The sequence below is a fragment of the Stomoxys calcitrans genome, chromosome 4 (assembly GCF_963082655.1).
Source record: "Stomoxys calcitrans chromosome 4, idStoCalc2.1, whole genome shotgun sequence".
Taxonomy (NCBI): domain Eukaryota; kingdom Metazoa; phylum Arthropoda; class Insecta; order Diptera; family Muscidae; genus Stomoxys; species Stomoxys calcitrans.
This window is the reverse complement of record NC_081555.1, coordinates 132,908,469-132,920,748: the sequence shown is the minus strand read 5'-3', so window position 1 is coordinate 132,920,748 and position 12,280 is coordinate 132,908,469.

The following is a 12,280-nucleotide window of genomic DNA, read 5'->3' as shown; positions in this document are numbered from 1 at the left end:
GGCTATAACGGAGTGAGGAGAAATGAAAAAGCAGACGATTTGGCGGTGAAGGCCGGAGGACTGCCGTCCATAAACTTGGCCTTTCAGGTCAACACAATCCGAGTTAAGGGCATGGGCGACGAATGCGCATGCAACCCTGTGGAACAGCGAAACGGTCGGTGTACTTAGACTTAGGTGTATGTCCGTAGTGGCATGGGGCAAATTAAAATCTGCACCCACTTTTCAACCTAACCCAACCTTACAAATGTCTCCAACATTGGGAGTGGATAACCCTACTGAATATTTTTGCTGATGGTCGGTCTCGCCAGGATTCAAGATAAAGTCCGATATAACTTACCTTCGGTGGGGTGAAAAAGGGATTTTTCGATGTGTTACAAACAGAATGACAAAATCAATATATGCCATTCGGCGGAGGTGGGTATAAACTAATTGTCCTCTGCCAACCTTAACGTATAAGTTATTTATTATATACGTACATCATACGTATGATGTACCATAAATATAGGAAAAAAGTATACGCAATGCAGAACTTTGTCCGTTTTTAGGCAAGTAATAACAGGTAGAGTTATGCACGTGATTGCACTTACGGTCACGAAAAAAAGAAATCCGCCCCATGCCATAGTGGCATGAGGCGGATTAATATCTGCCCCCTCTTTTCAACCTAACATAACTCTTTATAAGAGTCTCCATAACCTTTTATAATAGCCTCCACAACTTTGCCCGCAACTTTTGAAAAGTCTTTACAACTTTTAAAAGTCTCCACAACATTTTTAAAACCCCCACAAATTTTTTAAGGGCGTTCACAAACTTTTTTAAAAGTCTCCACAACTTTTTAAAATTCTCCACTATTTTTTTAAAGGCTTAACAACTCTTTTATAAGTCTCCACACGTTTTTTCTGGAAACTCTTTATAAATTTTTTGAATCTCCAAAACTTGCAAAAACAACCTCCACAACTTTTCCTGCATTTTTTGAAAAGTCTTTACAGCTTTTACAAGTCTCCACAACATTTTTAAAAGCCCCTACAACTTTTTTAATGGCTTTCACAACTTTTTTTTAAATTCTCCACAACTTTTTGAAATTCTTCACTATTTTTTAAAAGGCTTAACAACTCCTTTAAAAGTCTCCAAACGTTTGTTCTTCAAACTTTTCATAAATTTTTTAAGTCTCCACAACTTAAAAACATCTCCACAGATTTTTAACAGTGTACCACTTATATTTTTTTTTATATTTCTAATAATCTCTCCCTCTTAGAATTTCCATTGCTTTTTGAGAATTTCCTCATATTTTTAAAATCTTAACAACTTTCTGAAAGTCCCCAAAACAATTTTTTTAAGTCTCCACAACTTTTTTGAAAGTCTCTACAACTATTTAAAATGTCTCCACGGATTTTTAAATGATTTTAGAAGTTCCTTAACTTTCTCGAAGACTCCACAATTTTTTTGAAAGTCTCCTCAACTATTTAAAATGTCTCCAAAAATTTTTAAATGATTTTAGAAGTTCCTTAACTTTCTCGAAGACTCCACAATTTTTTTGAAAGTCTCCTCAACTTTTTTTGAAAGCCTCCACAACATTTTTTTAAAAAAGTTTTTTCCCCAAAACAATTTTTTTATGTCTCCACAACTATTTAAAATGTCTCCACGGATTTTTAAATGATTTTAGAAGTTCCTTAACTTTCTCGAAGAATCCACAATTTTTTTGAAAGTCTCCTCAACTTTTTTTGAAAGCCTCCACAACATTTTTTTAAAAAAGTTTTTTCCCCAAATAGTTTTTTTATGTCTCCACAACTATTTAAAATGTCTCCAGGGATTTTTAAATGATTTTAGAAGTTCCTTAAATTTCTCGAAGACTCCACAATTTTTTTTGAAAGTCTCCCCAACTTTTTTTGAAAGCCTCCACAACATTTTTTAAAAAAGTTTTTACAATCTGTGAAGGTCAATATAACTTTTTAAAAAAGTCTTCACCACTTTTTTGAGAGGCTTCACAACTTTTTTGAAAGTCTCCACAACTATTTAAAATGTCTCCACGGATTTTTAAATGATTTTAGAAGTTCCTTAAATTTCTCGAAGACTCCACAATTTTTTTTGAAAGTCTCCCCAACTTTTTTTGAAAGCCTCCACAACATTTTTTAAAAAAGTTTTTACAATCTATGAAGGTCAATATAACTTTTTCAAAAAGTCTTCACCACTTTTTTGAGAGTCTTCACAACTTTTTTGAAAGTCTCCACAACTATTTAAAATGTCTCCACGGATTTTTAAATGATTTTAGAAGTTCCTTAACTTTCTCGAAGACTCCACAATTTTTTTTGAAAGTCTCCCCAACTTTTTTTGAAAGCCTCCACAACATTTTTTAAAAAAGTTTTAACAATAACTTTTTCAAAAAATCTTCACCACTTTTTTGAGAGTCTTCACCTTTTTTTGAAAATCCCACAACTTATTTTAATTTATTTTATTTTATTTTATTTTATTTTATTTTAGTTTATTTTATTTTATTTTATTTTATTTTATTTTATTTTATTTTATTTTATTTTATTTTATTTTATTTTATTTTATTTTATTTTATTTTATTTTATTTTATTTTATTTTATTTTATTTTATTTTATTTTATTTTATTTTATTTTATTTTACTTTATTTTATTTTATTTTATTTTATTTTATTTTAAAAAGTCTCTGAACTCTTAAGATGTCCACAAGCTTGCACTATTATGGCTTTAAGTTTGCTTGATTATTATAAAAATCTTCAAAACTTTTCTAAGTCTCCGCAACTTTTCAAAGTTTCCACAGCTTTTTTGAGTCTCCTAAACTTTTCTAAAAGACTACAGTGTTTAACAAAAGTCTTCGTAGCATCTTCTGAAAGTCTCCACAGCATTTTCGAAAAGTCTCCACAGTATTTTCTAAAAGTCTCCACAGTTTTTTCCAAAAGTCTCCACAGCATTTTTTGATTTTCTTCAAAACTTTTTCCATATTCTTACATTTTTGGCTGATTTTATAGAAATTTTACATATGTGCCTCAACTTTAACTTCAACTAAGTTCACATGTGTAAATTTTTGGCAGAATCCAAGGTGATGAGTTGGGTTCCTGGACGAAGTAAGCATATTTTTACTTGTTTTTTCTAATCATTGGGAAAAAATTATGTTTGCGAACTAACGCTTGTACTCTCTCTATATTTGTAATCGTCATAATTAAAGGAAGTTGTAAAATTCTTGTTTTTTTCTTTTGGTATGCAAGATTTTGTTAAGTGAGTAGATTTGCCTTCATTAAGATTCCTGGAAGAATCTGTGCTTAAAAGAAGCTTTGAATTAAGAAAACTGAATCATAACAGCCTCATAGAAAATAAACATTTGTCAGTTATTCGCCTCGTAGTCCTCGTCTTAGTTGTTGTCGTTGCATTTGCAGTCACTTTTGTCGTCGTCGTGGTCTATTGCCATATAACCTGAAGGAGTTTTTGTTTTTATACAACAGAAGAAGATGCCAGACTAAAGCACTCAGATTAGTTTTTGTGATTATTCATAGTTGGGTGAAATGTAGCTGGCTGGTGCAATTATAAAGAGAGTAGAAAACACAAGGCGACAGGCTAGAATCAAAATATAAACTAACTCGTAGCCATATTATAGCCAGAGTTACTCGCTAACACACACTTTTAAACTTTCCAAAGTCATCTAGGCTAACTCGTAAGATTTAGCTAAAGATTTCCTTTTTTTTTTAGTATTATTTTTTGTTCTTTTTGCTTATGCCAGTTAAGATTTTTTTTTAAGTTTATTCTAAATCAGAAACCTACAAAAAGCAAGAAAATTCAAAAGTATCTTCCACGGCTTCTACACTCCAAAGAAAATGAAGCACTCACTTTGAGAACATGAAAAAGAAGTAGCAACCATAGCCAACCAAAACACAACACAACTCAAACTTATGCTGTTGTGCATAGAGAAAAACGAAAAGAAAAACTTAAAATGCATTTTTATACTTATAGAGTACGAGGCGTCATAAGCTACATACGATTTGCCATTGCGGTCGTAGTCATAGTCACAGTCACACTATGCAGACGCCTCGTTTGGATTTATGGTAGCAGTACACTGGAAAAAACTGCAATTGGGTATAGTAAAAAAATAAGCTATGTTCGTCAGGGCCGAAGCTTGGCAAACCACCACCATAGATTCTGCCAAAAACGTACACTCATGAACTTAGTGAAAGGGTTTCGATTATTGGTTTACAGTAATTTCTCTTTATTTTCTAGAGTGTATTTCTCATAGTGCACATAGTGTAATAAGAATTCCTCTGGCCTTCTTATCACAAAACAGCAACAACAAATGCATTTTCATAATGTGCTGTAATTTAAAAACTATAAAAATTTATATGTATGTGCATAAGCAAGTGTATGTGTGCCGCCTGTCGTCCGTCTGTCTGACTGTATGTGTCTTTCCCTACTCTCTTTTGTATGGTCGCTCATACATCGTCTCTGGTTATTGCTCGAAAGTGCTGGAGCACAACAGAACCTTCTATTCGGAGTGAGCCACATTTGCCAAAGAGCCACAGGCGGTTGAACAATGAACACAAACAACTAAAAACGAGACTGGGGACAACAGCCAACAACGAGCTCCAACACGAACAACAAAAACAACAAAAACAACAAAAGCAATACAACAACGACAAAAAAAAACACTCACACACAAATATTAAGCTAACATAGCCACCACAGAGCATGATGTGATGACGATGGCAATTACAACGACATAGCAACAAATGAACAAACTCTCGTTGCTTGTATTCATTTATATCCCCCTCCCCTCCACCACCAAACACTTCGCCACGTCTCACATACATTTGTCATTGCTTTATATTAATACACTTTATCCACATAGTGCACCGCATAGGCATTTTGGTGTTGGCAAGCCAATTGCCCATTCACTTGTCAAAAACTGTTGAAATATACATTTTGGGAGGGAAAATAGGTGAACCAGATAACTGGGTATGCATAGCAAAAGCTAAACAATGAAATGGGAATTTCTAAGCATATGTCCATACAATTTACTCTAAAGACAAAATTTCCAAGAAATTTTCTCTAACGACAAAATTTCCAAGAAATTTTCTCTAACGACAAAATTTCCAAGAAATTTTCTCTAAAGACAAAATTTCCAAGAAATTTTCTCTAAAGACAAAATTTCTAAGAAATTTTCTCTAAAGACAAAATTTCCAAGAAATTTTCTCTAAAGACAAAATTTCCAAGAAATTTTCTCTAAAGACAAAATTTCCAAGAAATTTTCTCTAAAGACAAAATTTCCAAGAAATTTTCTCTAAAGACAAAATTTCCAAGAAATTTTCTCTAAAGACAAAATTTCCAAAAAATTTTCTCTAAAGACAAAATTTCCAAGAAATTTTCTCTAAAGACAAAATTTCAAGGAAATTTCTCTAAATACAAAATTTCCAAGAAATTTTCTCTAAAGACAAAATTTCCAAGAAATTTTCTCTAAAGACAAAATTTCCAAGAAATTTTCTATAAAGACAAAATTTCTTGGAAATTTTCTCTTAAGACAAAATTTCCAAGAAATTTTCTCTAAAGACAAAATTTCCAAGAAATTTTCTCTAAAGACAAAATTTCCAAGAAATTTTCTCTAAAGACAAAATTTCCATGAAATTTTCTCTAAAGACAAAATTTCCAAGAAATTTTCTCTAACGACAAAATTTCCATGAAATTTTCTCTAAAGACAAAATTTCCATGAAATTTTCTCTAAAGACAAAATTTCCATGAAATTTTCTCTAAAGACAAAATTTCCAAGAAATTTTCTCTAAAGACAAAATTTCCAAGAAATTTTCTCTAAAGACAAAATTTCCAAGAAATTTTCTCTAAAGACAAAATTTCCAAGAAATTTTCTCTAAAGACAAAATTTCCAAGAAATTTTCTCTAAAGACAAATTTTCTCCAAGAAATTTTCTCTAAAGACAAAATTTCCAAGAAATTTTCTCTAAAGACAAAATTTCCAAGAAATTTTCTCTAAAGACAAAATTTCCATGAAATTTGCTCTAAAGACAAAATTTCCAAGAAATTTTCTCTAAAGACAAAATTTCCAAGAAATTTTCTCTAAAGACAAAATTTCCAAGAAATTTTCTCTAAAGACAAAATTTCCAAGAAATTTTCTCTAAAGACAAAATTTCCAAGAAATTTTCTCTAAAGACAAAATTTCCAAGAAATTTTCTCTAAAGACAAAATTTCCAAGAAATTTTCTCTAAAGACAAAATTTCCAAGAAATTTTCTCTAAAGACAAAATTTCCAAGAAATTTTCTCTAAAGACAAAATTTCCAAGAAATTTTCTCTAAAGACAAAATTTCCAAGAAATTTTCTCTAAAGACAAAATTTCCAAGAAATTTTCTCTAAAGACAAAATTTCCAAGAAATTTTCACTAAAGACAAAATTTCCAAGAAATTTTCACTAAAGACAAAATTTCCAAGAAATTTTCTCTAAAGACCAAATTTCCAAGGAAATTTTCTCTAAAGACAAAATTTCCAAGGAAATTTTCTCTAAAGACAAAATTTCCATGAAATTTTCTCTAAAGACAAAATTTCCCAGAAATTTTCTTTTAAGACAAAATTTCCCAGAAATTTTCTCTAAAGACAAAATTTCCCAAAAATTTTCTCTAAAGACAAAATTTCCCAGAAATTTTCTCTAAAGACAAAATTTCTATGAAATTTTCTCCACAAACAATATTTCCAAGAACTTTTCTCTAAAGACAAAATTTCCCAGAAATTTTCTCTAAAGACAAAATTTCCCAGAAATCTCCTCTAAAGACAAAATTTCCCAGAAATTTTCTCTAAAGACAAAATTTCTATTTTTCAGAATCACTCCCAAGTATTTGACCTCGTCGGATATGAAAATCCCCAATCTTCGCTTTCCTTGTTAACAGGCGGATCCCAGTCTTCAGAAGTCTTGGACAGGCTCAGCCACATGTCATCCTCAGACCCGCCCCACCCCGTACGGATTTTAGAATTGGAACAGAGTATAGGTCTTAAGATTGTGAATAGCTCATTCAATGTCAATGCATATCGCCAACATGCCTTAATTTGCATCGTTCCCATTTGTGTATAAAACCTCGTATTGGGCGGTCTCCACCGTTCTCTCTTGAGATAGACATGCTTCTAGTATCCGAACGATTTTCTTGATGTCCCACTCTAATCATGGTATCCACTATACTTCCGAAGATTTTGAGAGATTTCGGCCTTTGGTGTGGCATAACTAGCGTTGGCGCGCATGAACACCAGAAAACTGCATGAGAGTAGGTCCCACTCTTATCATGGCATCCATACTTCCAAAGTTTTTGAAAGATTTTGGCATAACTAGCGTTGACGGGCATGAACACCAGAGAACAGCATGAGACCCAAAATTTGTCACTTTGGCCAAAGCAATTGTCTGTATCGCATGCCACATAAAAACAAAGTTAGCTAAAAACTCACTCACATATACAATATAGTGAGGGATGCGCCAACGTTTTAGTAATCATTGAGTGGATGTGAAAAAGTGAAAAAATGTGAGGAAAGTCATATGAAAATTGGAGAAACTCGGTTCATATTTGAATATAGCTCCCACATATATGTTCGTCATATTTGCAGTAATAATGCCATAAAATGGTCATTGGTTAACCAATTCTCTCGAAATTTGGCAGGAAGAATTTTCTTATGACTCGCCATATTACAGGTTACCTTCATAGAAATCGGTTCAGATTTGGATATAGCTCCCATATATATGTTCGTCCGATTTGCAGTAACACAGCATTAAAATGGTCATTTGTTAGCCGATTCTCTCGAAATTTGGCAGGAATGATTTTTTTGTAGCTCTCGATACTACCGGTGAATTTCAAAGAAATTGGTTCAGATTTATATGTAGCTCCCATATATATATATCACCCGATTTTCACTCCTAGAGCCACTGCAAGCGCATTTTTTGATAAATCTTGCCAAAATTTTGCACAATGCTTCCCCCGAAGACTAGAACATTATCTGAGAAGTTTGCTTGAAATCGGTTCAGATGTAGATATAGCTCCCATATATATGTTCATGCGATTTTGAGAAATATTGCAATTAAGTGCTTATTTGTTAACCGATTCCCTCTAAATTTGGCAGGAAGGATTTTCTTATGACTCTCGATATCACTGATGAATTTCATGGAAATCGGTTCAGATTTAGACATAGCTCTCATATGTATACTCTCGTCCGATTTGCAGTAATAATGCAATAAATTGGTCATTTGTAAACAGATTCACTTGAAATTTGGCAGAAAGGATTTTTTTTGTAACTCTCAACACTACCGGTGAATTTCATAGAAGCCGGTTCAGATTTATATATAGCTCCCATATCTATATATATCACCCGATTTTCACTCCTAGAGCCACTGCAAGCGCATTTATTGACCAATCTTGCCAAAATTTTGTACAACGCTTTCCCCGACGACTAGAACATTATCTGAGAAGTTTGCTCGAAATCGGTACAGATGTAGATATAGCTCCCATATATATGTGCGTCAGATTTTAGGAAATATTGCAATAAAGTGCACATTTGTTAACCGATTCTCTCGAAATTTGGAATGAAGAATTTTATCTTGACTCTCGACATTACTGGTGAATTTCATAGAAATCGGTTCAGATTTAAATATAGCTCCCATATATATATATATCACCCAATTTTCACTCCTAGAGCCACTGCAAGCGCATTTATTGACCAATCCTGCCAAAATTTTGTACAACGCTTTCCTCGACGACAACCACATTATTTGGGCAGTTTGTTCGAAATCGGTTCAGGTGTAGGTATAGCTCCCATATATATGTTCATCCGATTTTGAGAAATATTGCAATAAAGTGCTTATTTGTTAACCGATTCTCTCGAAATTTAGCAGGAAGGATTTTTTTTGTAACTCTCGATACTGCCGGTGAATTTCATAGAAATCGGTTCAGATTTGGATATAGCTTCCATGTATATGTTCGTCCGATTTGCAGTAATATTCCAATAAAGTGCTTATTTGTTAACCGATTCTCTCGAAATTTGGCAAAAAGGATTTTCTTGTGACTCCCTATATTACAGATGAATTTCGTAGAAATTGGTTCAGATTTGGATATAGCTCCCATATATATGTTCGTCCGATTTGCAGTAACACAGCATTAAAATGGTCATTTGTTAACCGATTCCCTCGAAATTTGGCAGAAAGAATTTTTTTATAACTCTCAACACTACCGGTGAATTTCATAGAAGTCGGTTCAGATTTATATAAAGCTCCCATATATATATATATATATATATATATATATATATATATATATCACCCGATTTTCACTCCAAGAACCGCTGCAAGCGCATTTATTGATAAATCTTGCCAAATTTTTGTAAAACGTTTTCCTCGACGACTACATTATTTGAGAAGTTCGTTCGAAATCGGTTCAGATGTAGCTCCCATATATATATTCGTCCGATTTGCAGTAATAATGCAATAAAGTACTCATTTGTTAACCGATTCTCTCGAAATTTGGCAGGAAAGATTTTCTTATGACTTTCGACATAACTGATAGAAATCGGTTCATATTTGGATATAACTCCCGTATATATATATCACCCGATTTTCACTCCTACAGCCACTGCAAGCGCATTTATTGACCAATCTTGGCAAAATTTAGTACAACGCTTTCCTCGACGACTACCACATTATCTGAGAAGTTTGCTCGAAATCGGATCAGATGTAGATATAGCTCTCATATATATGTTCGTCAGATATTGGATAATTTTCAATAATGTTGTTATTTGTGAACCGTCGTCATTACATTTTGAAGATATTTGCTCAAAATTTGTTTAATAACCCATCCGAAAACATCCGCCAAAGTCCATCAACATTGTTTCAAAATTTGATATAGCCTTCACATTGTATAGTAGGTATAGGGTATTATACAGTCGGCACCGCCCTTCCCTTCTTTACTGGTTTTTAATGTGGCTTGCTGATGTTCTCTGGAGAACACCACCCTTACCTCCTGCCAAGCCATCGGAGTGTATGCTAGTTTCAGGCACACTGCGAAGATAGCGGCCATAGTCCTGCCTCGATTAAGGTCATTGTTCCTGTAGTATTCTGTAGATGCTCCGCCCAGTTCTCACTTATGAAGCCTTTACAATCACATGTATTACCTTATTTTCTCAAAATTTTGTTCATTGCTTATCTACTATGTGTACCAAATACAGTCGAAAAAGCCCAAATCACATTTGCCTTCCCTTTCCCGTTATTTTGTCATAGAGTTGTTTTCTAACGTTTTATTTCTATTACAAATTTAGAGCAAATCAAATTTTCGTACGAAATTTTAAATACTTGGGTTTCCGAGATGTTTTAATCATGTTTACTTTGCTTTAAATAACCTTTTCAAAAATATTTCAACACATTTTGTTAGCAAAATTTAAAATAATCCATTACATTTTGACTGCCAATAGGTATATACATATGCTAAAAAGTAACAGATTTGGGTATAATGTGTATTGCACTTCCCCGCCCTTAATAGCAATAGAAACCACATCGCAAAAGTCAACTTTTTTTTTCTATCACTAAAATGTAAACACCGACTGACGCTTGTTTTTCATTTTTTACTTTAGTTATATTCGCATTTTACATATTCAACAAAAACAGATACCAAACAAAAACAAAAACAAAACAATCATAGTACAAAGTCTGGCGTGTAGTAGTACCGAGTAGCAGCACAAGTTGTCGCAAAGCAATAACAAATGACGGCATATTTTAAATAACGTCAATAGCTGGTAACAGATTGTCTGCCCCCGAAGCTGCCTCTGCTCTACTCTTTTCCATATCATAAAGCACTCTCGCTCATCGAGTGAACCTTAATTGATAACAACAGACTCGACTAAAATACTTGCAAAAAAAAAAAGGGAAAATGAAAAGCAAAAGCAAAAAAAAAAAAACACAAATAAAAAACTCACAACATCAACAAATGATATGCAGAACCCACAGAGGGCGGTAAGAGCGAAACCAAAATAAACAAACCTGTCAATAACACTCGCACACACCCACCCACACACAAACACTTAGCCAGCCGGTGGCAATACAGGAAGCATTTGGTTCTTTTCGTTTCTTTTTTTGTGTGTTTGTGTTTGCAATTTCTCTAATCGACCGACCTCTAATTCCCAGAATAAGAGTTTTGATCAAAATTCAAGGGATTTGCATTGAGAGCTTCATCATCATCGACAACAATTGATGCCTCTAAGAATTTAGTTTAGTTTTTTCCTCCGCATCGACCATTTCAATTGAATCTCTGGGGGATTTTGCAATTGTTGTTGATAAAAATAATAAATGACGCTTCATTAGTCATTTTTTACAAAGAATTATTCTCGTGCCTCTGACACTGTTGCAAAATAATGAAACATTATTTCATTTATAGGTATTTACTTGATTGAATAACCAGCCACGTTTGTGTTACGTTTGTTGAAGAGTTGCAGCACACTCTTGTTTTTCAGCATTTCCTTACAGATAATATTCTTATCTGGTTAATATCTTAACACGTTAACTGTTTAACGTCATTGAAAACATCATATATAACAAAATGTAAAAAATATCAGTTATCTGTGCTGAATTAAAATAAATTTCAAAAATTAAATAAAAACCACTAGGGAAGGGTAAAAAGTCGGGCGGTGCCGACTATATAATACCCTACACCTACCCAAAATCTGACGAACATATATATGGGAGCTATATCTAATTCTGAACCGATTTCGAGCAAACTTCTCAGATAATGTGGTAGTCGTCGAGGAAAGCGTTGTGCAAAATTTTGGCAAGATTGATCAAAAAAATGCGCTTGCAATGGCTCTTGGGGTAAAAATCTGGCGATGTATTGTACATATATGACAGCTATATTTAATCTGAACCAATTTCTATGAAATTAACCTGTACCATCGAGAGTCATCAGAAAATCCCTCCTGCCGAATTTCGAAAGAATCGGTTAACAAAAAACCATTTTATTGGAAATATAACTGCAAATCGGACGAACATATATATGGGAGCTATATTTAAATCTGAACCGATTTCGTGCAAACTTCTCAGATACTGCGACAGTCGTCGAGAAAAGCGTTGTGCGAAGTTTTGGGAAGATTGGTCAATAAATGCGCTTGAAGTGGCTCTAGGAGTGAAAATCGGGCGATATATATGTATGACAGTTATATCTAAATCTGAACCGATTTTCATAAAATTCACCAGTAATGTCTAGAGTCATTAAAAAATCCTTCCTGCCAAATTTCGAAAGAATTGGTTAACAAATGAGCACTT